This window comes from Lygodium microphyllum, chromosome 11 (genome assembly GCF_053477565.2).
Source record: "Lygodium microphyllum isolate KBCC chromosome 11, Lygodium_microphyllum_v1.1.10, whole genome shotgun sequence".
NCBI classification, from domain to species: domain Eukaryota; kingdom Viridiplantae; phylum Streptophyta; class Polypodiopsida; order Schizaeales; family Lygodiaceae; genus Lygodium; species Lygodium microphyllum.
This window is the reverse complement of record NC_141145.1, coordinates 17,937,889-17,963,377: the sequence shown is the minus strand read 5'-3', so window position 1 is coordinate 17,963,377 and position 25,489 is coordinate 17,937,889. Positions and strand designations below refer to the sequence as shown.

General features: G+C 44.0%; 1 pseudogene; it reads left to right on the top strand.

The window, feature by feature from the left end:
• LOC148028586 (TOM1-like protein 1 pseudogene) overlaps positions 1 to 25,489 on the top strand; it is a 31,987-nt pseudogene that overhangs the window by 5,234 nt on the left and 1,264 nt on the right.

Genomic DNA, 25,489 nt, shown 5'->3' with positions numbered 1-25,489 from the left:
TTGTAGCGCTGGCTGGAGAAGAGCGCATGCACTAGCTTTGCCTATAGCCTGGCTTCAGCATCAAGGATGTCGTGGATGCTAATAAAGTCATTGGTTAGCACCTCCTCTCTTTTCATTTTCAGCATGGTGTAGACATCCCTTTTCTGTTTTTTCTCTATCTTCGATTCCAATCCCAATGCCTTCTCCACCAAGGCTGGGTTCAAGTGCACATGTACCTGTTTAGCATTTTCTCCCCTTTCCACCATCACAGTGCTGCACTCCTGGTCGGGATTGTATGTCCTGAGAAACTCCACACACTTCGTGCGGTCATGCTCTTGTGCAAATTTCTCCAGGTACTTGGTGAGGTTGCACTGCTTCACGACTCTCTTGGCTGCTTTCTCCTTCGACACTACTTCTTCGATGTTTTGGATGGTCCGAAACTTCAGTTGATTGTAGGCACGGTTTTTTAGGTATATGCCATACTGCGCTCTTTCTCCTCCATGAACGAGACTCGCTGGGCACGGTCTTGTTGTGACATTTTATGTTCCTCTAAACCGTAATTTTCATTAGCGCTTTCCATATAGTAATTTGCTGATTGCTAAAAAAGAAAAACTCTATGCTTTTTGAATGAATTCATTAAGAACCAATGTATATTTTCCTTTTCAGACTTTGACTTTTTGCCCTTTACTTCAAAGTTTCCATGCCCTTTTTCCTACCCCATCCGTTTTTCATAATATATGTTTATGTGTTTCACTAATTTTGATTTGATTGGCCTAATTTGATTCACCTTATCCCCTCCCCTTCCAGCTTGAGAAGAATCCTTCCTAGGATTTAGGGTCAAAAGGGCAAGGGCGTTCGGCATGGTGGTGTAGGAGTTACTTGTGAAGGAGCCAATCATAGAACTAGGGGTTGTATTCTAAGTGTATGACTTCCTCATCCTCACCATCAATCTCAATGATTGTGGCCACTCGTATCTTGACAAGCAATTCTAACATTGGGGGCTCATGCAAAGGATGGGTGGGAGGGTAGTACTTCTTGACACGACTGCCATTGAAGAAGCCTATGCCCTCACTGTCTAAGGTCTCGAGCTCGACATTGCCTGTGCGGCTGATCGCACGAACTTTGAAAGGTCCAAGACCTCTAAATTTCATTTTGTGCTTATGCCCCTTAACTGAGTAGAGGAGCACTAAGTCGCCCTATTCAAAGTCGCGCTGCTTGACACGCTTGTCAAACCAACTCTTGCATCAGGCCTTCTCACATATAAGCGCATGGGTGGCTAGAAGGTGAGTCTCTGAGAGGTGTTTGAGTTCGACCAGGCGTTGCGTCCATGCCTCCTTCCCTTCCCATCATTCTTGAAGTGCTATTCTCAGGCTAGGAGCGAAGAATTTTAATGATAGAATCGCTTCAGTTCCATAGGTCAACCTGAAGGGGGTTTGACCTACAGCCGTTTTATAAGCTGTGCGGTAAGCCCACAAAGCTGCCATCAGCTTGTTGTCCTAGTCACTGCGTGAGGCTGAGACCACCTTGGTTAGGACATTGACAAGAATCTTATTCGTGGATTCTGCCTGACCGTTTGCCTGAGGGTAGTATGGCGAGGATTTGTGATGGATGATGAGAAAGATGGACAGGAGATGCACTATCACTTCATTGATGAAGTGCGTGCCTTGGTCACTAACCAGTTCGATGGGGCAGCCGAATCGTGAGATCACTTGCTCCCATAAGAAATTTACAGTCGTCCTACCGTCATTTTTTCGCGTCGCTCTTGCCTCTGCCCATTTCGTGAGGTAGTCCGTGGCCACAATGATGTACTTGGCATGTGAATACTGTGCCGCAGGACTGATGGGTCCTATAAAGTCAATTCCCCATTTTTCGAAGGCTTGTCGTGCAATAACTGGGGTCAAATCCATCTGATCCTTGCAAATCGGGACTTTTGTCCATTGGCACTCGTCACAATGCTTGTTGACGAATCGCGCTGCATTGCGGAAAAGCGTGGGCCACCACAATTGAGATTGCAACACCTTTTGTGCTGTTGTATCTCTGCTAAAGTGCCCTCCAGCAATGCCGCTATGTGCCTCTGAGAGCACATTGTGCATCTCATGTTCGCATACGCATCTGCGCAGCAATCCGTCTTGCCCTAGCCTATAAAGTTGGCCTGCAATCAGCTGATAGGGCTGGATCTTAAGGATTAATTGCCTAAGTCGGGCTTTTTCTATCGGTCGATCAGGCAGTCCGTATTCAAGCACTTGGACTATGTCATCCGTCTAATATGGCGTTAGATCAGCCTTGAATAAATCTCTCTCGCTGGACAGGTTAAATAGATGGGTGTCAAGTAATTCATCAACAATGCCTTATCCATTGGCTTCTCCCGTGGGAATGCGTAACATATGGTCAGCCATGTAGTGTTGTTTGCATAGTTCAGTACAAACCGCCGATAGTACCCCGTATGGCCTAGGAAGCATTGAACTCCCTTGTAGTTGATTGGGGGTGGAAGGTCAACAATAACCCTGACTTTTGAGAAGTTGTGGCAATGCCGTTCTTCGACACCACGTGCCCTAAGATGCATCCATGCTTTACCCAAAACTGGCACTTTAAGGGGTTCAAGGAGAGACGATATAAGCAACACCGCTCAAAGACTGCACAGAGTTTGTCTACGTGTTCAACCCAGGTCGAGTGGATATAGAGGTCATTGACAACGACTTCCAACTCCTTGCGAAGCATGTCTTTAAATATGGTGCACATGAGGCATTGGAAGGTGGCAGGGGCATTAGTCAACCCGAAGGGCATGACTATGTAAGCAAAGACACCCCACTCACTGGCAAAGGCAGTCTTGTACCTGTCCGCAGGATGCACTTGCACCTACTTGTACCCTAAGAATCCGTCCAAAAAACTATAGGCTTCCTTGCCTGCCACTCTCTCAAGCATGTGCTTGGTGTACGTCAATGGATAGTTGTCCCTCTTAGTAGCAGCGTTCACCTTCTTGTAATTGACGCACACTCGGATTTTTCCATTCTTCTTCATCACGATGACTATGGGCGATACCTAGTCTGTGTGTTCAATTTCGTAAATGAATCCCACTGTCGTGTTGCTACGCATCCGAGCCGTAAACACCTCCATTTTTGTTGTGCATTTGTGTTATCTTTTCGTGTGTGATTCATTGTGTGTGATTGATGCATTAAGATAATCCGTCCTTTCAGTACCAGCATCCAATGTACATATTCCACCTGTGTGTTTGTGTTTATGTGTGTTTCAGTTTGTATGGTGTGACAGAAAAATATGAAAAACTGATGCCAAAGGACATTATCAAGCTGATAATTTCAATGATGATCTCTAAGAAAAGTGCAGGAAATCGTGGAATCAAAGGAAGCTTTATGGAAGCCGATCATCTAAGTTCAATAGTTTCCATGAAATAGAGTTGAAGGAAGTCTCTCAAAAGCTGCTTGAGCGAGTAAAGGTACATATTAGTGATATCATTCTAAAAGGGTGTGGAAACTCAAGCTCAGCGGCTTCTTCAGTCTCATCAATAAACCAGGTCTAAGCCAAAGGATAGGCCCTTGCTAATGGGAATGGTGAAGATTTGTCTGTGAGACAGAAAAATGAAACTAGCAAACAAGAGCGTCTCAAGGCATTGACCCTTACTTACAAAGATGGATGTAATTAAATTTGTTGGGCTTTTTTTTTGTCAAGCTATTCTTGTCAAAGAGGAGTTTTTTTTCGCTCAACTAAAAAAGGGAAGTGGAGGACGAAAGCAGAGGAGAGGGGAGAGACTAACCCCCACTGGTCCGTCTGTTAACCAGCGAATGAAATACGCAGGTTGAAGGTTAGTGGAATACGCAGTTAAAACTCGGAATGATTAATGGCTGGTTGATGAAACGAGACACGAAGAATACTCAGTTAACAAACTCAGAATGATCCTGATCATATCATGCAATAATCCTCTGTATCCGTATATGATAATTTGTGCTTGAAAGGCGGGATAATGGCAAAATTTAAATACACAGACGTGCGAAGGGACTATGGCTCGGAGCTTCCTTCGAAGGGTTTGTGCCTACACTTACCTTTCATCAGGCCCTTCTCATGGCATTTCTGTGGAACGGTCTATCGCCTTATCTACGAACATGATCATTACACGAAACACGTCGGCTTCCAGTTCGTCGTCTTCGTCACTGAAGCCTCTGCTTTCGATCGGAAAACACACAGCCAAGTGGATGCAGAAACTAGACAGAAAATCACCGATGGAATATATCAGTGAAGTACCCCCCATACCTGTGGAAGGATGGGTTGTGGCATGCATAGGGGGCCCAGATCCAGCTCTTGGTCATCCGGTGGAGTTTATTTGACTTGATTCTGATGAACCAAATGTTTGCAAGTATTGTGGAACTTTAAGGTGTGATTGCAACATAACAGAGATGGTAGCACTTCAGAGTTATGCTGAACAGCAATTACAAACCAGGGAAGGCACAATCTGTGGAACTTCAGTACGTTAACCAATCATCATGATTGTAGAGGGCCTTTGAATTCCATGCAAATCAATAGAGAATTTCTGTGCTGAAGATCTTGAGTTTTCTGCTCAAATTCTGGACACTTCTGATGCAGTATCTTCATATGGTCAAGTCAGTTTAGACAGCAAAAGATCCTACAACGGTTCAGTGTCTTGGGAGATAGCATGGACTTGGTGCAAGCAGGCCATTGTTCAAAGTTATTTGCAAAGAAACCTCTCTGTTTCAAAACAGTGACCTTTTTGTACAACTAGTTTGGTAGTGAACAAATCAAATGGTTAAACAATAAAGAGATCAGGGTGAAAAAGATGACAAAATCATAGCTGTTTGTGCTGATGATCCCGAGTTTTGTCATTACAAAGACATCAGTGACCTTCCTTCACACAGACTTGCTGAAATTTGAATGTTGAAAACAGCCTTGAACTGGTGCTGAATGTTGGGCAGATTTATGGGTTGATTGCTCAATGATTAAATCGAGAAAAGGCTCAGAATTGCTGCCCAGCAGAACTCATTCCAGCAGAACTCCTCAAGTCTCTTCAAGCCTATGTGCCAAAGGCATAACTGTCTTCAAACACCTGAATGCATAACATTTTATGAGATACTACAGATTTTTCTGAACATGGACCTCATGTAATTTACTTGACAAGGAATATAGTGAACTTTGGCATCAAAAATTCGATTTCTTCTTGTTAGTCTCTTTCCTTGTTGCAACTTGAACTCCGTGTTCAGCAGCCCTTATACGAAATCTACGACATTTTTGGTGAACCTGACGTGAAAGTGCTGCGTCAATTTTCAGCAAGATGGGAGACTCACAAGAAGAGATGACAGATGACAATGTCATGAAGAACCTGTTTCAGTCATTTACAACCTATATGCAGCAGCAAGCTCATGCGAAACGTGATAGTGATGCCATGGATGCCTTGAAAGCTGTCCAACAAGAGATGAAGCATTTCAATGGCCAACAAGTGTCAACTTACCTGCATTTATATGAAGAAAAGATGAAGTTTTTTGGGGTTTCTCAAGATGTTTGGAGCCGCTACTTCTTGCGGATCGTGGTGCGCGCTCTTGAAGTCCGAATTTCAGAAATTCAAGGAACACATGCTGGTTGGGCAGAGTTTAAGAAGGCATTAAAAGATGAATAGTTCCTGGAGGATACAGGTCTTATGAACCGCAGGAATTTCTTAGCATGGGTTTCTATGCCTGATAAGGGACTTTCAGTTACCGCCCTTCTGCGAGAGTTTGAGAGCCGCTATGATCAGTTGGATGGAACTGAGCAGCAAGCTTTGGAGATGTAAAAAGTGGAATTATTTTTACAAGCCGCTGATGCTGATTTACAAGAAAAGTTGGATGATCTTTTGGAAGATCAAGCTACCGATTTAGGTTTAAAGACCGAGTGGAGACATGTCATTGATGCTGTGAATGCTCTTGTTAAGAAGCAGCGCAGGAGAGTACGATTGCATCGTAATACAGGATCTGCTTCTGAAAAATCCTTGGAGACCTCTTCTTTTACCCCTACTGCAAGTGCTATGACTAAGCCTACTCCTCCTGTTGTAAATCCACCAGTTCCTGCTGCTCCAGTGCCCTTATCTGTAGATGATGTTATTAAAGGCTTGGCAGATTTGACGATTGAAGCAGTCAAAGCTGAAGTTGGAAAGTTAAAGGAGCAACTTATGTCAGTTCCTGCTGTAGCACCTGCTCCAGCGACTGCTTTTCCAGCTGGTCAAAGAAAAGGGAGACGATGTATTTGGTGCGATAGTATAGAGCACCAACACTGCAGAGATTGTGATGCTTTTCACGAAGCGCGTAAGAAGAATGTAGTGTTCTGGGGACAAGATGGGAAGATATGGCTGACAGAGACTGGTGCTCCTCTTGACACGAACTTTGGTAAGGGAGGCATGAAGAAGCTCGTTGATGATATGGCCGCGCGATCAGCTTATGTGAGTGTTAGAGGAGATGCTTCAGCTTATGGAGTCCAACTTGAGTAGAAATCAGATGGAGACTCTGCTTTATGGTCCTCTACCTTGGAGATAGCGAGAAGAGGGAAAGTTTAGGCATCCACTATGAGTTGTGTGGGCTCCAGCATTCGAGAAGAAACGGGATGGGATTCACCTGTTGACAGGTATTCTATTTTTGCTTATATGGCGAAAACACAGGGTTTAGATGCCATGGTTGAGGAAAAGAGAAGAAGAGATGAGGAGGGTCTCAGCACCTCCAAAAAGACTAGAGGGGGTGACTTTGTTTCACCACCTATTATAGCTCCACCTATGACGAGTTCTCCAGCTCAATCAGGTCCTGAACAACCTATGGGAGACAAGCAGATGAAAGAGAAGAGGCAACCAAGAAAGGAGCTAGGATTCAAGCTCTTGTCAGACCTTGATATGCAGACGGATATGAGTAAGATTTTTCATGAAAGAATTTTGAATAGTGAAGTCACTTTTACTGTTGGAGAAGCTCTTGGGATTGCTAGAAGAGAAATACAGGATCAGATGTAGGATCTTTTGCGGAGGAAACGACATGCAATGGAAGGACCTGCTTTACAGGGATTATGGCATGGTGCTCTTGGAAAAGAGCATGATGATGCAGTGATGGTTGAGAATGCTTCTATCAATCCGCAATTGGAGAAAATAGTTCAGCCAATGCAGTATGAAGATGATGATACCCCTATCCTCATCCTCGTAGCCATTTTTCACGTAGTCATTGGGCTAGAGCAACCACTGAGACGGTGGTAAGGATTGGAGAGAAACAGATTCCTTTGGTCGCTTTAGTCGATCATGGTTCCGAGATTAATCTTATTGCTCGAGGTGTTTATGAGAGTGGCAAGTGGCCTATGGATGCAGAGCATGGCTGACGCATGAGAGCCGCCAATAATACTTCTGGTGATATGTATGCTGCTTGTCCGAGCATCAGAATTTCTATTGGTAATGTTGAAGAGGATTATCATTGCTTTGTTCAGGATTCTTGCTCTTATCCGATTATTCTTGGACAGCCTTTCATTACAGAAGCAAGAATGGAGACGAAAATGATGGATGACGGCTCAGCCTATGCACGGATACGTAGTAAGGATGGTATGCGAGCTGTTCAGTTTATGACTGTTGGGGTAAATCATCCGAGAAACAGGGACTTCTTGTGTGAGGCATCACTACCTACGAAGGAGTTGGATTTTCATTAGGTACCGCTGTCTTGCAAGACGCCAGTGGTACGGAGCGGAGAAAAGAGGAGATCTCGCCTCCTGGCAGCCAGCCTTTCCCCACTAATTTTGTTGGTTTTTCTTTAGATAGTTCAGTGAGCTATCAGAAAATTTCAGATTTGCCTAGAGCTACCAGGCAGTACATTGGTCGTAAGGAGAAAGAGTTGAAGATTGCAGGTATTTTGCAAGCAGAAGAGCATGTAGATGAACTGTATGAAGGGATGTCTTATGCAAATACATTGTTTGAGATGGGAACAATACTGAAAACTGATGTATGTAAGGGTTCAAAGATCATACCTGTGCAAACCTTGAATATGTTTCAGGAAATTTCTGATTTTATGCTGAAAACAGAGTTAGAGGCTGAGAAAACTCAGCAAACTGAATTTATGGCTGATCTTGATCAGCTTACAGAATTGCAGAGGGCTAAAACCTTTCAGCCAGAAGAGTTAAATGCTGGAAAAATTCAGCATATGAAGTATGAGGCTGCACCCATGCAGTCCATAGAGCCGAGGGCTGAATCCATTCAGCTAACAGAGTTTAATGCTGAAAAATTTCAGCATACAGAGTTTCAGGCTGCACCCATGCAGTCCATAGAGCAAAGGGTTGAAATCTTTCAGCCAACAGAGTTGAGAGTTGCTGAAAATTTGCAAAAATTGCAGCAAAGAAAAGAGTGCCTAACTGATGCCAAGGTTGACACGAAGTATAAAACAGTTGATAAGAAGGTTAAGCCGGTTGCAGGGCCGCTTCCTCTTGATAGTGATGAGCAGATAGAAAAAGCTATGAAGCAGCCTATGTTGAGAGATCCTGCAAATATTGGACATAAATTTACAGCTGAAACTCTTGCAGAATTGAAGATTGGAAATGATGATTTCTTGCTTCCAGTGGAAAAAGAATGTTTTAGAGAGATACTTGGACGTCATGGTAAGGCATTTGCTTTCTTTCCTCAGGAAATTGGCCGCATTAGTCCCGAATTGGTTGCGCCTATGGTCATCTTCATTGTCCCTCATGTACCATGGAATATACGTCCTATACCTGTGCCTAAAGCACACTTGCCAAAGCTAATAGAGTTGCTGAATGAGAAGATTAAGATGGGGATTTTGGAACCCTCTTCTGTGCCCTATTCTAACAGGTGGTTTACTGTACCAAAGAAGAATGGTACTTTGAGATTTTTTCAGGATATGCAGCCCGTGAACAAAGTGACAATCAGGAATGTGGGAATAGGTCCAGTTGTGGATGAATTTGCTAAGGCTTTTGCAGGATGAGCCATCTATTCTCTAGGTGACTTGTATTCAGGTTATGATCAGTTTCAGCTTGCCTTGGAAAGCAGGGATATTACTACTATGCGGACACCTATTGGTCTTGTGAGGATGTGTACCTTGCCTCAAGGTGCCACCAACTCAGTTGCTCATATGGTGAATGCTATGCATAGAGTTCTACGAGACTATATTCCGCAGTATACCATGCCTTTCCTAGATGATGTGCCTATTAAGGGTTGTGCAGAAGAAGAAAAGAATGAAAGTCTTGATTTGCGAGGATGTAGACATTTTGTGGCTGAACACTTAGTTGCTTGTGAGCGAATATTGAGACGATTAGAGGAGGTGAACTTGACTCTTTCAGGGCTGAAATCTGTCTTTGGTGTTAGTGAAGTCATCATAGTTGGGCATATGGTTGGATATTATGGCAGGAAGCCTTCACCTGCAAAGGTGGATGCCATAAGCAGGATTGCAGAGTATTGCTCGACTACTTCAGAGGTGCGGAGATTTGTGGGAGCTTGTGTATCTTACATGATTTGGATTCCTCATTAAGCATATGTTCTCTATCAGCTGCTTCGAAAGGGGCAGAAATTTCATTGGGATGAGAAGCATTCGAAAGCCATGCGTAAACTCAAGAAGCTGTTGCAGTCAACTCCTCCTCTTCGCAAGGCGGATTATCAGTGTGGACGGCCAATCATGTTGACAGTTGATACTAGCCCTATTGGCATAGGCTGGGCAGTGGGACAGGATGATGCTGATGGAAATAGATATGCAATCGGCTTTGGAGCTAAAGTTCTGAATGAGCGACAGAGGAGATATCCACAGATTAAAAGAGAGTTGTGGGGAGTAGTCACTGCACTGAAGTGTGATAAAGGGTATTTTATTGGAGCTTCAGTTGTTGTGGAAACAGATTGTTTGCCTTTGCTTGGCATGATTACTAGCTGTTTGACTCCAGATATAAAGATGCTTCGGTGGATTGCCTACATCAAATCATTGAATCCAAAATTTCGACACATAGCAGGGAAAGATAATCCAGTAGCTGACATGCTATCTAGAGCGAGATATGAGGATGAGGATTCAATGCTTGCAGAAGATGATGAGACAGAGTTTGCAGCTTCTGTCCTTGTTCATGATTGTCATGTATCTACTATTGAAGCCTTTATTGAAGAATTTTATGTTGACGAGTGGCTGCAAATTGGATAGTATCTAAGTTCATTGACTCGAAGAGCTGATTGGACAGATGATGAATTCAAGAAAATCAGAAGAAAGGCTTATGGGTATTTCTTGAAAGATGGTTTTCTTTGGAAGCATCCAAAGAAGAGAGGCGGCTTACACTTGAGAGTAGTTTGTGAGGTAGCGATGCAGAAACAGATTATGCGAGAGTTTCATGAGAGTTCATAGGCTAGTCATAGAGGTGTGTGGGCTACCTATGAGAAAATCAAAGAAAGATACTGGTGGAAAGGGATGTATAAATATGTTTCCCACTTTGTGGAGACTTGCAGGGACTGTCAGCTTTACTCTTTAGTGCGGCATCATGATGAGTTGCATCCGACCTATCCACTATGTATGCATTATAAGTGGGTGGTAGACTTGGTTACTTTGCCAGTGGGACTTTGGTAGATGAGATATCTTGTCTTGGCTAGGAAGGATCTTACAAACTATGTTGAAGGCAGATCTTTGCGGACGAAGACCACCACTACAGTATGTAAATTCTTGTTGGAAGAAATATTTTGCAGGTATGGATGTATAGGCAAGATTACAGCTGATCGTGGAGAGCTAGATGCAGACGAAGCTAGAGAATTTTTCTCACGGCTTGGGATTAAGTTGGCTCTTACTACTGCCTATAATCCAGAGGGAAATGGCAAGAGCGAAAGAGGACATCCATCGATAGTTAAAGCATTGGCAAAAGGTTGTAGAGGTCGGATTGGAGATTGGCCGAGATTACTACCTTTTGCATTGTGGGCAGACCGCTCTACACATAGCATGACTACTGGATATATGCCTGCAGAGTTGATGTATGGGCAAAAACCTGTCATGCCTACAAAAATCTGTGCTCTCACGTGGAGTGCTCTTCCATGGCAAGAGAATTTATCAAGGGAGGAGCTTCTAGCTCTTCGGATTCGTCAACTAGAGAGAAGGACAGAAGATGTGCAGCTAGCAGTTGATCGTTTGAAGGCAGCCCGACTCAGAAACAAGGACGGGTTTGATTTGAGGCATCGCTTGAGGCCTAGAGCCATAAAAGAAGGAGATTGGGTTGTAGTCTACGACCGTAGTCTAGAGAATCAGCATAGTAGCATGAGAAAAATGGTTCAAAGATGGTTTGGACCATATGAGGTGAAATAGGTTTTTGACAATGCTACCTATGAGTTGGCTGAATTAGATGGAACAGTATTGAGGGTGCCCATTGCTGGAAAACGAGTCAAGATTTTCAAGAGAAGAGAAGATGAAGAATATTCACTTGAAGCATTGACAGAAGAAGAGCAGGTAGAAGAAAGTCAAGCAGAAGAAGCAGAGAATATGGATGATGAAGCTGATGGAGAAACAGGTCTACTAGAAACTGATGAAGGACTCGACGTGTTTGTGGACTTGGATGATCCTCGATAGTTGGCTCATCCGGAGGATGTGCAGGTTTAGAGGGGGTGGATGCCGTGCTGCTGCGCATCCGAGCCGTAAACACCTCCATTTTTGTTGTGCATTTGTGTTATCTTTTCACGTGTGATTCATTGTGTGTGATTGATGCATTACGATAATCCGTCCTTTCAGTACCAGCATCCAATGTACATACTCCACTTGTGTGTTTGTGTTTATGTGTGTTTCAGTTTGTATGGTGTGACAGAAAAATATGAAAAACTGATGCCAAAGGACATTATCAAGCTGATAATTTCAATGATGAGCTCTAAGAAAAGTGCAAGAAATCGTGGAATCAAAGGAAGCTTTGTGGAAGCCGATCATCTAAGTTCAATAGTTCCCATGAAATAGAGTTGAAGGAAGTCTCTCAAAAGCTGCTTGAGCGAGTAAAGGTACATATTAGTGATATCATTCTAAAAGGGTGTGGAAACTCAGGCTCAGCGGCTTCTTCAGTCATCAATAAACCAGGTCTGAGCCAAAGGATAGGCCCTTGCTACTGGGAATGGTGAAGATTTGTCTGTGAGACAGAAAAATGAAACTAGCAAACAAGAGCGTCTCAAGGCATTGACCCTTACTTATAAAGATGGATGTAATTAAATTTGTTGGGCTTTTTTTTTGTCAAGCTATTCTTGTCAAAGAGGAGTTTTTTTCGCTCAGCTAAAAAAGGGAAGTGGAGGACGAAAGCAGAGGAGAGGGGAGAGACTAAGCCCCACTGGTCCGTCTGTCAACCAGCGAATGAAATACGCAGGTTGAAGGTTAATGGAATACGCAGTTAAAACTCAGAATGATTAATGGCTGGTTGACGAAACGAGACACGGAGAATACTCAGTTAACAAACTCAGAATGATCCTGATCATATCATACAATAATCCTCTGTATCCGTATATGATAATTTGTGCTTGAAAGGCGAGATAATGGCGGAATTTAAATACACAGACGCGCGAAGGGACTATGGCTCGGAGCTTCCTTTGAAGGGTTTGTGCCTACGCTTACCTTTCATTAGGCCCTTCTCATGGCATTTCTGTGGAACGGTCTGCCGCCTTATCTGCGAACATGATCATTATACGAAATGCGTTGACTTCCAGTTCATCGTCTTCGTCACTCACTGAAGCCTCTGCCTTCGATCGAAAAACACACAGCCAAGTGGATGCAGAAACTAGATAGAAAATCACCGATGGAATATATCAGTGAAGTACCCCCCATACCTATGGAAGGACGTGTTGTGGCATGCATAGGGGGCCCAAATCCAGCTCTTGGTCATCCAGTGGAGTTTATTTGACTTGATTCTGATGAACCAAATGTTTGCAAGTATTGTGGAACTTTAAGGTGTGATTGCAACATAACAGAGATGGTAGCACTTCAGAGTTATGCTGAACAGCAATTACAAACCAGGGAAGGCACAATCTGTGGAACTTCAGCACGTTAACCAATCATCATGATTGTAGAGGGCCTTTGAATTCCATGCAAATCAATAGAGAATTTCTGTGCTCAAGATCCTGAGTTTTTTGCTCAAATTTTGGACATTTCTGATGCAGTATCTTCATATGGTCAAGCCAATTTAGACAGCAAAAGATCCTACAACAGTTCAGTGTCTTGGGAGATAGCATGGACTTGGTGCAAGCAGGCCATTGTTCAAAGTTATTTGCAAAGAAACCTCTCTGTTTCAAAACAGTGACCTTTTTGTACAACTAGTTTGGTAGTGAACAAATCAAATGGTTAAACAATAAAGAGATCAGGGTGAAAAAGATGACAAAATCATAGCTGTTTGTGCTGATGATCCCGAGTTTCGTCATTACAAAGACATCAATGACCTTCCTTCACACAGACTTGCTGAAATTTGAATGCTGAAAATAGCCTTGAACTGGTGCTGAATGTTGGGCAGATTTATGGGTTGATTGCTCAATGATTAAATCAAGAAAAGGCTCAAAATTGCTGCCCAGCAGAACTCATTCCAGCAGAACTCTTCAAGTCTCTTCAAGCCTATGTGCCAAAGGCATAACTGTCTTCAAACACCTGAATGCATAACAATTTATGAGATACTACAGATTTTTCTGAACATGGACCTCATGTAATTTACTTGACAAGGAATATAGTGAACTTTGGCATCAAAAATTCGATTTCTTCTTGTTAGTCTCTTTCCTTGTTGCAACTAGAACTCCGTGTGCAGCCCTTATACGAAAACTATGACACCGCTCTCATTAGCTTATCAATCTCCTCTTTGACAGCATAAGCGTGTTTTGGATTCATAGGGTATGATCGCTACTTGATCGGTGTTGCGTCGGGCATCATGGGTATATTGTGAGTCATGACACTCAGATTTAGCCCTTAAGCTCTTCTAAGGACCACGCGAGCACGTCTATGTACTCTCACAAGAGAGTGACAAGACTCGTTTCTTCTTCCTCGATCAAGTCATTCCTGCCATCATGCAGACTGGTACGGAGGGTGTGTCATTAGACTTGCTGATTGTTTTGATGGCTTGCTCATACGCCTCATGATCTGAGTGTTGAGATATCGAGCTTGATAGCAAAAGGAAAGAAGAAGGGCAGAATGTTTACGTTGGATGCAGACATGTCTGAATTGAGTGCAGCAATGTTTGCACATGGGACCGGTGTAGTTGCAGATATTGATATCTGGCATAAACGCATTGGTCATGTTAATGTACAACGACTTAAATCAATACAGGCCCAAAATATTGTTGCTGGATTGCCTAAATTCAAGGTTGCAGAAATGCATAAGGTATGTGAAGCCTGTCAGTTTGGAAAACAGGCAAGGAAACCATTTCCTAGACATGTTCAAGAGAGTAAGAAGCCATTGGAATTAATCCACTCTGATGTGTAGACTACTAAAGCTGCATCTCTTGGAGGCTGTCATTATTTTGTCCGTTTTATTGATGACTATAGCAAAAAAGTTTGGGTGTATTTTATGAAAAAGAAAAGTGAATTTTTTGGGCATTTCAAAACTCTTAAAGCTATGGTTGAAAAAGAAACATGCTTGCAAGTAAAATGCCTAAGGTCAGATGGAGGGGGAGAGTACCTCTCAAATGAGTTTGCAAGGTTCCTGCAGGAGCATGGCATAAAGCAGCAATATTCATGCAGTCATACCCCACAGCAAAATGGAATTGCATAAAGAAAAAACAGACATATTGGAGAGGTGTCTCGTGCCATGCTCAATGAAAAAGACCTGCCAGATTTTTATTGGGCTGAAGCAGTTGCTACAGCAGTCTACATAATGAACAGGACTCCCACTGCAGCAATACATGGAATGACTCCAGAGGAGAGGTATACTGGTAGGAAACCAGATATTTCTCATTTGAAAATTTTTGGTTGCATTGCCTATGTACATGTGCCAGATGAGTTGAGATCCAAGTTGGATCCAAAAGCTGAGAAGTGCATCTTTATTGGTTACTCTCTGCAGCAAAAAGGGTATAGATGCTATAACCCTTCTACTCGTAAGTTTACAGTGAGCAGAGATGTTGTTTTTGATGAGATGAGTAGCTGGTATAAACCAGTAAATGTGATTGATGATGTAGATGCACAAAATGGTAATGCTGCACAGAATTCACAGCAGCGGCCACAAAATATTAGTGGACCTGGAGCGTCCTCTAGCAGTGGTTCACATTCTTCGCCATGGACAGGCAGAGTGAGATCAGGAGAATCTTCTCAAAGTAATGCAGATAGTGGTATGCAGGTATCACGAAAAGGAAAAGAGAAGGTTGATCAGCCCATGTTTGATGTGAATGCAGGTCACTCTTATGTGGATGGTGAATCCAGTGGCTCAGAACAGAGCATTGATGATGAGTTGGGTATTCCTTCTATTGTTACACCTGGAGTAAGGAAGACCAGGGATGTTTTGAGAGCACCTGGGAGTGAACCCACTTTGCGCAGGTCTACCAGAGTTAGGTATCCTGTGGATAGGCTGAAATATGATGGATTTACAGCCATTCACTATGCATATATGGTCAAGGTGATACAGGAACCAGAACCCACTTCTTTTGAGCAAGCCATGGGAAAAGAAAAATGGGAGAAAGCCATGGATGAAGAAATGGATGCCTTGGAAGCAAATGCTACATGGGAATTGGTACCTTTGCCTAAAGGTAAAAATGCAATTGGCTGTAAGTGGGTTTATAAGGTGAAGCACAATGCAGATGGTTCTGTGAACAGATACAAGGCAAGATTAGTAGTCAAGGGGTATGCACAAACATATGGCATTGACTATGAAGAAACATTCAGTCCGGTTGCAAGGATGGCAACCGTAAGAGCAGTCATTGCTATGGCTGCATCAAAGGGATGGTCTTTACATCAGATGGATGTAAAGAATGCCTTCTTGCATGGTGATTTGCAAGAAGAGGTCTATATGGAGCAGCCACCAGGTTATCTGCATGCTGTTCATCCTGAGTTTGTTTGCAGGTTGAAGAAAGCTTTGTATGGCTTGAAGCAAGCACCTAGAGCATGGTCTGACAAGATAGGACAGTATCTTGTCACTATTGGCTTTCAGATTTCCAAGGCAGATTTCTCACTTTATGTGAGAAAAACAGAGAAAGGTATTATGCTCCTTGTCATTTATGTTGATGATTTGATTATGATAGGTGACAGTGATGAAGATATCCTTCATGTGAAAATACTATTGAAGCAGAAGTTTGAGATGAAGGATTTGGGAGAGCTGCGTTATTTCTTGGGCATTGAGGTGATTAGATCACCAAGTGGGATACAGCTCTTGCAGAGGCAGTATGGATTGGACATGCTGTCCAAATATGGGATGACAGGCTGTAAGCCTATTTCAGTTCCTTTGGAGCAGAATGTGAAGCTGAGCGCAGATGCAGGTGAGATTCTGGAAGACCCTACTATGTACAGACGCATAGTAGGAAGCTTGATTTATATGACTATTACCAGGCCAGATTTGAGCTATGCTGTTGGATTGGTAAGTCAGTTTATGCAGGCTCCAAGGAAATCGCATTTGGATGCGGCTAGACGCATACTCAGGTATGTGAAGTCCACATTGCAGTATGGACTATTTTATGAGACTGGGGTTCAGATACAGTTGCATGGATATACTGATGCTGACTGGGCTGGTAGTATTTCTGATAGACGATCTACCAGTGGATATGTGTTCTCTTTTGGGAGTGCTGCAGTCACTTGGAGCAGCAAGAAACAGCCTACAGTTGCCTTGTCGAGCACAGAGGCTGAGTACAGGGGTGCATCAATGGCTGCATGTGAGGTAGCTTGGTTGCATAAGCTACTTTATGATATGCATCAGTCTACAGATGGGCCAGTTGTCATTTATTGTGACAACATGAGTAGTATACACTTGGCAAATAACCCAGTCTATCATGCTAGAACAAAGCACATTGAGGTGCATTATCACTATGTGCGAGAGAGGGTTTTACTAGGTCTTATTGATCTAGTTTATGTCAGCACAGAGGATCAGGTAGCTGACATATTTACGAAGGCATTGGGCGCAGAGAAGCTGCGCAAGTTCAGAGACCTGCTTGGTGTGCAGGAATTGGGATTGAGCTCGAGGGGGAGTGTTGAGATATCGAGCTCCACTCGTGATACGCCAGGGTGACCGTTGTGTATTTATGTCACCGACTTGTCAGTTCCAGACGCGGTTGGTACACCGCCCATGAATAATAGCTACATGATAGCTATCCTTATCTACTCTAGTTCGTGGCTCAGTTAGTATGCCACCTTAGTTAGTTGAGTTTGGTTTGAGACCCATATATAGGGTTCTTCTATTTCTTTGTATTAGAGTTCTTTTGGCTTACACAACTAAGAAGAGGAAAACTGTTTTCAGCCTCCACCCTTGTGTGTATTCCCCCATTGTGCAAGCAAGAAAGCTACAAGTGAGACTCCTTCTTTCTCTCCCACAATCTTGACACTGAGAACGGCAAGTCGATTGTAGCAAGGACGTGCATCCAATCCTGCTCATCCTCTGGGCATGGGATATACTTGGTCAAGGGCCCATAGGACTTCTTGACTTGGGTGTTACCCTTGAGCATAGCAAAGATGGCATCTAAGTCGACTGGTGAGGTCTTCCAAGTATCCATCTCTATTCTCATGGCATCCGTTCTATTGCCAAGGAAGATCAAGCCGTTACCCCAATCTTCGATGACTCTAGCGTTGTGCATCCAGGGTTGGCGTAATAGGATATCGTAGTCCACTCCCTTCATGACTATAAAGTCCATAGAGAATTGGACACCTGCGATCTTCACTAGCCAATTCTTAAGCACCCCGAATGGCTTGACTCTCATACCATTTACTAATGTGACATTAAACCTAGCAGTTTCGACAGGCGGGTTTCCCCAAGTCTGAAGCACTGTGTGGCTAACCACACTAACCCTAGCTCCCATGTCCACGATTCCCTTTCTCGTTGTATTGCCTAGGGCTAGAACCGGTAAGACCGCATGCATCTCGGAACCTTCCCAGAAGGCATTAACGTGTAAGGATTTAGGCATAGAGTGCAGCGTCAAACTCAGTATTTGCATCTCTACATCATGGTCATGAGGGTCTGCCGTGACCTGCTCTCGTGACCCTTCAACCCACTGCTTAAGATCTTGCCATAGGGTGGGATACTGCCTAAGCAGATATCCCAGGCTAAGTGTTACAGGGGTAGTCACCAACGTGGTCAGGAGATCGTTGGGTGCTCATCTTTCTCCTAATCTGGATTGTCCTAGCCATGGGCTGTGACTGATCTGCGGCCCTGTAGCATCAAGGCTTGGCCTTGGCCGCACTGCTTGTGGTGCAGTTGCTTCTCCCAACCTTGGTTGAGGAGGTGAGATTGGCATGCTTATGTTGGAGAGATCATCGATCTCATCCTCTATGATGGGCTCAGCATCTTTTAGATGCTCTTGAGCCTCCTTCACCCATTCCTTCACTTTTTCTATAGCCTCTAATTGTCATTTCGGATGCGGGTATTCCCCTACCTTAGCACTTTCCTTTTCAGTCATCTTAGGGACTGAAGTCTCTGCCTCTGCGTCAGAGACCTTCTTTCCAGCAGGTAGAGTTGTAGCACTCTCCGTTTTTAGTGCAATTTTAGCTTCTGACCTCTTCTTTTCTTCCGCCTGTGACTTTTCTTCCCTATCAAAGCTGCATCAAGGTTGCTAGGTCCTGGCAGTGATATGCCGGCCTGCTTTGTTTGGGCACGGGTCATGACCTGCAATGGGATAGGTGTAGCCTCCCCATCGAGGTTCTTGACACCAAACAGCCCTATTGGGACAGATGGTACATTGGCTGAGCTAGAAGACGGCTTTCACTTTGGGCAATCAACGAAGAGATGAGTGATTTCGCACTCAACACACCTTTGGTCAGCCTCGTCTCTGTTTTGCTGCTCCCTTTCAGGGCAGCGTGATGAGACATGACCTGGGTGACCGCAAGTCCAACAGGTGATTGGATCCTGCATCTGCCCTCCTAGGCCTCTCCCTTGTCCTCTTCCTAATGCCATCACTGGCACGGGGCGATAATCCATGAGGATAGCGTTTCCCTCATCGTCATGCGAGACGTAAGGGCATATGTAAGTTTCTTCCTCATTTGGTTCTTCCACGTAGTGGATTGGAGCATCGCTCGGTGGATGGGTCACGTAAGGACCAGGTGGTCTGGGTATGCCAGTAGGGTTTATGTCCATCCTAGGAATAGCTGGCTTAATGTCGTTAGGTGCAGGAAGGGCCAATGGGGCTCCCCTTCCGAAGAATGGCTGCAGCCTGTTCGCTAGGTAAGGCTGGCCGTAGGGTTGCGAGTACGGAAGTCTTCTTAGTAATCTACAATGCGCGACGTCATGACTGAACCTACTACAGTTAGCACAAGGTCTTGACCTAGGGTCTTGACACTCGGCTGGCAAGTGGTTTCTGCCACAGTACACGCATTGGACGTGTGGGCACGTTGGTCGTCTCAACATGTCTTGCAACTTGGCTAACTCCTTCTTTACATCAGCCAAGTCATCTCGGTGGCCTTCCCCTTATCTTGGGATGATGGTACTGATTGCTCACTAGAGGCTGATGCTCTCTCTGAGCTTCGCGAGTTGGTCTCTTCTAGGTTCGAGCTCCTGGAGCTCCGCTCTTTCAGCTGATCATCGACTCTGATGGCTTCCTCGAACACTCTAGCTAGTGCATCGCGCTACAAGCTTGAATTGCCTGCCAAAGCCTTATATAACTCCTCGTCTCGAATTTCGCTGATGAATACAGTCGAAACTGCTCTTTCAGTCGGTCACTGGCCCATAGGGATTCTCTTGAAGAGACTCCTCACGTGGGTTACATAGTCGCGAATGTCCTCCTTCTCCTTCTGCTTGACGTTCATCAAGCGTACTAGTAGATTATCGGAGTATCCAGGCTCGGCGAATCTCTTAATGAAGAGATCCTTGAGGCCACTGAAGCTGGCTCATTCTGCGGCATCTAGGCTTGTATATCAAGTCCTTCCCTTATCACCTAAGCAGAGCCCGAACACTTGAGAGCATTGAGTCAGGTCGTTGAGGCCGTTGGCTTCGCAAAATTGCTCGAACTACTCTACAAAGCTGTATGGATCATCGTGGGGTTGGTATTTGTCGAGTTGCTTGGTAACAATAGGGATTCTAGACTGGCTCTTTGAGCCTTGGCTCGCTCCTAATCCTACAATCAGCCACGATGTCGCTAGTGCTGCGGCACTTTGCTCTGCTGCCATGTTATCTAGAAGTCGCTTCATGAAAAGCTCACTCAATGTCAAGTCTCCTTCGAGGGCTCTCTCGTGATCTGTTCAGTTTCTACCTGCTAAGTTCAGCACTCTTCTACCTCACGCAACTCCGTGCTTTGCCTTTGGCTCCTAGCCTACTAGTCCCTATTGTATTCAACTATGCTTTGCAAAGCCTTGTGGGCTAGTTTTCTCTCTTCCTCTAGGTCTGCGATGATATCGTCTGCCGTCCTGCCACGGTGCTCGTACGAGCATGTGCATCGTAGCTACTGACCAGCTTCTGCTGAATAGCCTCCAGGAAGACTTTCAAGTCGAGTTCCTCATTAGACCTATGGTTTGAGCCTCCTTCTGCCATAGTCGTATTGTCATGCTCCACCAAGCTATCAATCAGGTTGAGTAGATTTGTCAAATCCACATCGTTGATGCCACCTGCTGGTCCTACTTCGCGCATTGATGGTTTGTCTATGTCTTGGGTCCTATCCTATGGGTGGGTTCCTTGAGTGGTTTATCTGAGTGAGTTCCTTTAATTATTGAATACAATCCTCAATTTAGGGTCACTCAGTGTGCATGTCGCTTCTCGTGCACTTGTGCTCAATCAGGCTTTCAATTTCCTTAAGTGCATTCAGGTGCGGAAATTCAAGGTGAGTGCAGCAAACAATCTTGAAGCGTCTTACGCACTCTCGCTTTGTTTTGGGCCTAATAGGCTTGTTGGTCAATTTTCTAGCCGCCTTGACAGGGTTCACGGTTTTTCTAATATGGTGCCTCGTTTGTTTTTGGCCAATCAAGTTTTAACTGCTCAGTGCTTTACATCTAGGTCTCTGGGTCTCACTGCTGCCTACTTCAAGCTTCTAAGTGGCTACTCCCTACGATTTTGTCTATTCCGTGTGCCAGAATCAAGTTTTGAGCGTCAGAAAGACTTTCACAGTTTGCGCTGCTTAGCCGGGTCAAGTCAAATTTCTGAGAATTTGATAAAAATGTACACTCGACCCAGCTAGTCCAAATTGCAGGGTCCGAGTGGGTCACTCGAACGGGCTGAGATACATGGTCCGAGGGCTAAATTCGTGCCTCGGACAGGGTAGAATCAGACGGGCTGAGGCGCAGACTTGGAAAAAGTCGCTCGGACAGGTTGGCTCGGACGGGGCCGAGGGCCGAATTAGTCGATGGTCGAAATGGTCGACTTGGACTGGCCGAGTAGGTCTGGGGGCTGAGGGCCGATTAGGGTTTTGGGCCAAGTGGGCCGAAGAAAGAGGACCGAGGGTCGATTTTGGGACTCTGCCCAGAAGCGACCGCTCGGACGGGCTGAACGCGGCGCGACGACGACTGCGAGAGGTCGATTTTGCTCGATTCTTGCGATTTAATCAATCATAGCAAGCATAAACCTCCAGATCCTATCTAGGGGGATAGGGGAAGGGATTCATATACCTGAATAGAGTAGTAGACTCGTCTATGGTGCGATCGGATCGAATCATGCGATGGCTCTCTCTCTCTCTCTCTCTCTCTCTCATTGAAATGGTCACAAATGAGCTCTCCCTTGGCCTCTTGGCTCTTATACCCCTTCTCGGGTATGGTGTTGATGCCCCCAATCACTCACTCGCTGATCTTAGGTATCACAAGCGAGCTTTTTACCATTTTTTGCACAATTTTTGCCCTGTTTTGCAACAGTAAACCCTACCCTTCTTCGGTGTGATTTCCTAATCCTAACCTACGCTAAATGCAACAAGAATCGAAAGCAAAAAACTGAAATAATTTCTCCATGTTTCCCAATCATCAAACAAACAAAATATCCCAAAATACTTACTTGTTTTGAAGATCAAAAACACCCAAACTTCTTACCTATCTCAAGCTCCGTTTCGGGGATGAATCCTTTACTTCGATGCTCGATATGAGGTGCACAAGTGCTCAAGCTTGAATCCGTTGGTCCCGACAACAGAACCAAAATGTAGTGGGAGCTCACGCTCAATCGCCAAGACCCACGGACCGCTTATTGCTTCAAGCATTTCAAGCGAGCTCTAATGGGTATCTCTCACCTAACTGATGTGCCGTCGATCCTATGAGTGTAGTGAGCTTACCTTGATGCCGATACGAGTTGCCTCCTCTCTTGCACACCCCGGTAGCTCCACGATCCTAGATGCAAGCTCAAGAATCCTCAAGCCTCCTGCATCTCCAAGCTCCATCCTCCATAGCCACGCGCGCAAGAAAAGAGAAGAGAAGAGGAGATGGTGAAGAGCTTCACCCCTCTTGATCCCTCACTCTCACACACTCAATCCCTTAACTCTCACACTCCCTCTCTCAAGAGCACACACAAGCAAGAAGATGAGGAGAAGAGAAGAAGAAGAGATCTCTTGTTAGCCCCACACCAAAGAATGAGCTTCCATTCATTTTTTGAACTTTATATACAAGCCCTAAAATCCCATGGGCACCCATCACTTTTTTACATGATCGGCCATTGTGACAAGGTCCTTTTTCCATTTCCCTCTTCTAGCCTTATGCCTCTAGCCTACATCCGTCTAATATTTTACAATTGGCACAGGAGAGAGCCTGGCGCTCTTTTACAAGAGTTTTCCAAGTTTTTTGAGGCACCTTTCATTTAAAATTATGCTTTTTGCCCCGGCTTAGCTTTGGAGGTCGCTTGCGTGTCTTTGCTCTTTTTCCATGTTTTTTTCTGCTTTTTCCTTCCTTTTTCTGCCATCTCGACTTGGGGTTAACAACATTGAGTTACACTACCATTTTATTAGAGAGATGGTTCTTGTAGAGAAAGTGGATCTTATGCATGTGAAGACAGATGAGCAAGTAGCAAACAAAGTCTCTGGGTAAAGTTAAGTTCAGTTAATTTTGATAGCTACTTGGTGTATAGGTTTTATCTTGTGCATGAGGGGGAGTGTTGAGACTTCAAGCTCTTGTGTGACCGACAATGTCTTAGCTGTGTCCAGTTGTATCAACATATATGGGACATTTAATAAGTCGGGTTAGTCAGTGTGACCTAACTAGAGTTAGTCATGGTTAGTTAAAACCTTATGTATGACTTACACTTGAGTAATGGAATAATGGATAGAAGGATGAGAGCATGACTATGCTCTCTCTTGGTTTTCCTCTATCTGTCTCTCTCTGTCTCTCTTAAGAGGTTGCAAAGGGGTACAAGCAGGAACATGGAATTGACTTTGATGAGATCTTCTCTCCTGCAGTCAAGATGACCACTCTAAGAACTATTTTTAGCTTAGTTTTGCAGACAAGTCAATATATGGAGCTCATACACAGATGGATGTAAAGATTGCATTCTTACATAGTGATTTGCACGAGGACATATATATGTAGCAATCTGAGGGTTTTGTTGCTAAAGGCAAAGAGACGATGGTCTGTAAATTGAAACGGAGTTTTTATGGGCTGAAATAGGCACCGTGAGAATTGTGTCATAAGTTTGATACTTTCATGCAGCCTTAGGGATTTCAGACAAGTCAAGTTGGTTACTGCTTGTACACTAAGAAGGCAGCCTCATTATCTTGGTTCTATATGTTGATGACATGATGATTGTCGGCAGGGATACTCATGCCTTGGATTCATTGAAGCAAAGTCTTCATGGTAGCTTTGACATGAAGGATCTTGGTGATGCCAATCACATCCTTGGGATGTGGATACTCAGAGATAGATCAAAGGGGTTACTCTATCTATCTTAGCAGGAGTATGTATCCAAGATTTTGCAATGTTTCAAAATGGAGGGGGGAAAGCAATTGGAGTTTCATTGCCTCCATATGTGAAACTCAGTGTAGAGGACAACCCTACATATGATTATAAAAAGACTAAAATGGCCAAGATTTTGTATGCTTTAGCCGTTGGCAGTTTGATGTATGCTATGGTATTATGAAAGGTATTATGAAATACCTCAAGGGCACAAAGGATTTGTGCATCTCCTTTGGTAAGCAAAATACATATTTTATTGGCTTTATAGATGTAGACTATGCTAGACATGCGGAATGCTGGAATTCCACTACAAGATATGTGTTTATCTTCATAGGGGGATCTGTCTCTTAGATATCCAGGCTGCAGAAGTGTGTTGCACTGTCTACTACGGAGGCAAAGTATATGGCTGCCACACTGAGGCATGCAAAGAGGCCTTATGGCTGTCATGTTTAGTTGTTGAGCTTGGGATTACTGAGGTTCCTGTTCTCCACTGTGATAGTCATAGTGCTATCATGTTAGCACAGAACCCTATCTTTCATGCAAAGACAAAACTCATATAGGTGAAGTATCATTTCATCAAAGAGGTACTTGATAGCAAGAGCATTGAGTTGGTCAAGGTGCACAATGATGATAACCCTGTAGACCTTCTCATGAAGGCTCTTCCAGTAGAGAGGTTTGCCCATTGTAGGCAGAAGATGGGTATTGGATAGGTATACTCTCTTCATCTTTCTATATACTTAGACTTAGCTAAATTTTCCTCTACCTTTGGGCACATTGCCTTTAGGGGGGAGGTTGTTGGGATAAAGGGCAGTGCATGTATTTTCCCATAAGGGCTAGGTTCTACATAGTACATATACCTATCTAAAACATTATTGATGTACACTCTTTAGTACCACTAATCATGTGTATCTATCTCTTCTCTCTCTCAAACTGCATCTCTACACAAAAGCTCCATTGCAGCTAACTCAATAGGCTTTTCTTTGATATGAAGTTGAGTAGCATGGGTAGTAAGAGGTTTGTATTTGTGTATATGAATACTAAGGATCCTAGTACCATGCATCAATTTTAGGAGTAATTTTGGGAGGAGTGATTTGGGCTACTGCAATAATTTCATAGTATGGATATTGTTCAGCATGATCATGACAACTCTCTCAGATAGTAAATGCTTCTATTGCATTCTATAAAACCCTTCTTGTCAAAGAGCAAAGCTAACCCTCTTGTCAACAAGCGTCTCTTGTCACTCTATCTTTTCCATATGAAAAGATGATGAAGGATCAGAAAGTTGAATTGGATAAATTCCATTTTTCCCTTGCACACAATAGCCTATTGCAATTGAACCATCATCAAAGTGGGATGTTGCTTTGCTCAAAACTCACTCAAAGGCCATTGTCAAGCCCTCACCCTCTTGCAAGACAAAGCATTCTGGCTATTGGAATCCTCAAGAGCAGAGCTTCCATGGAGAGTATGAGTTGTTCACAGTAGCTTTGCCAAATTTGTTAACTTGCAAAATACTCCAAAGCCAAAAGTATTCATAGAAGCACTGTCACCAACTCATGCCTTCTTCAACAGCATGATGACATTTTGCCTTGCAATCTTGTGCTATCTTGCATGTCATATTCT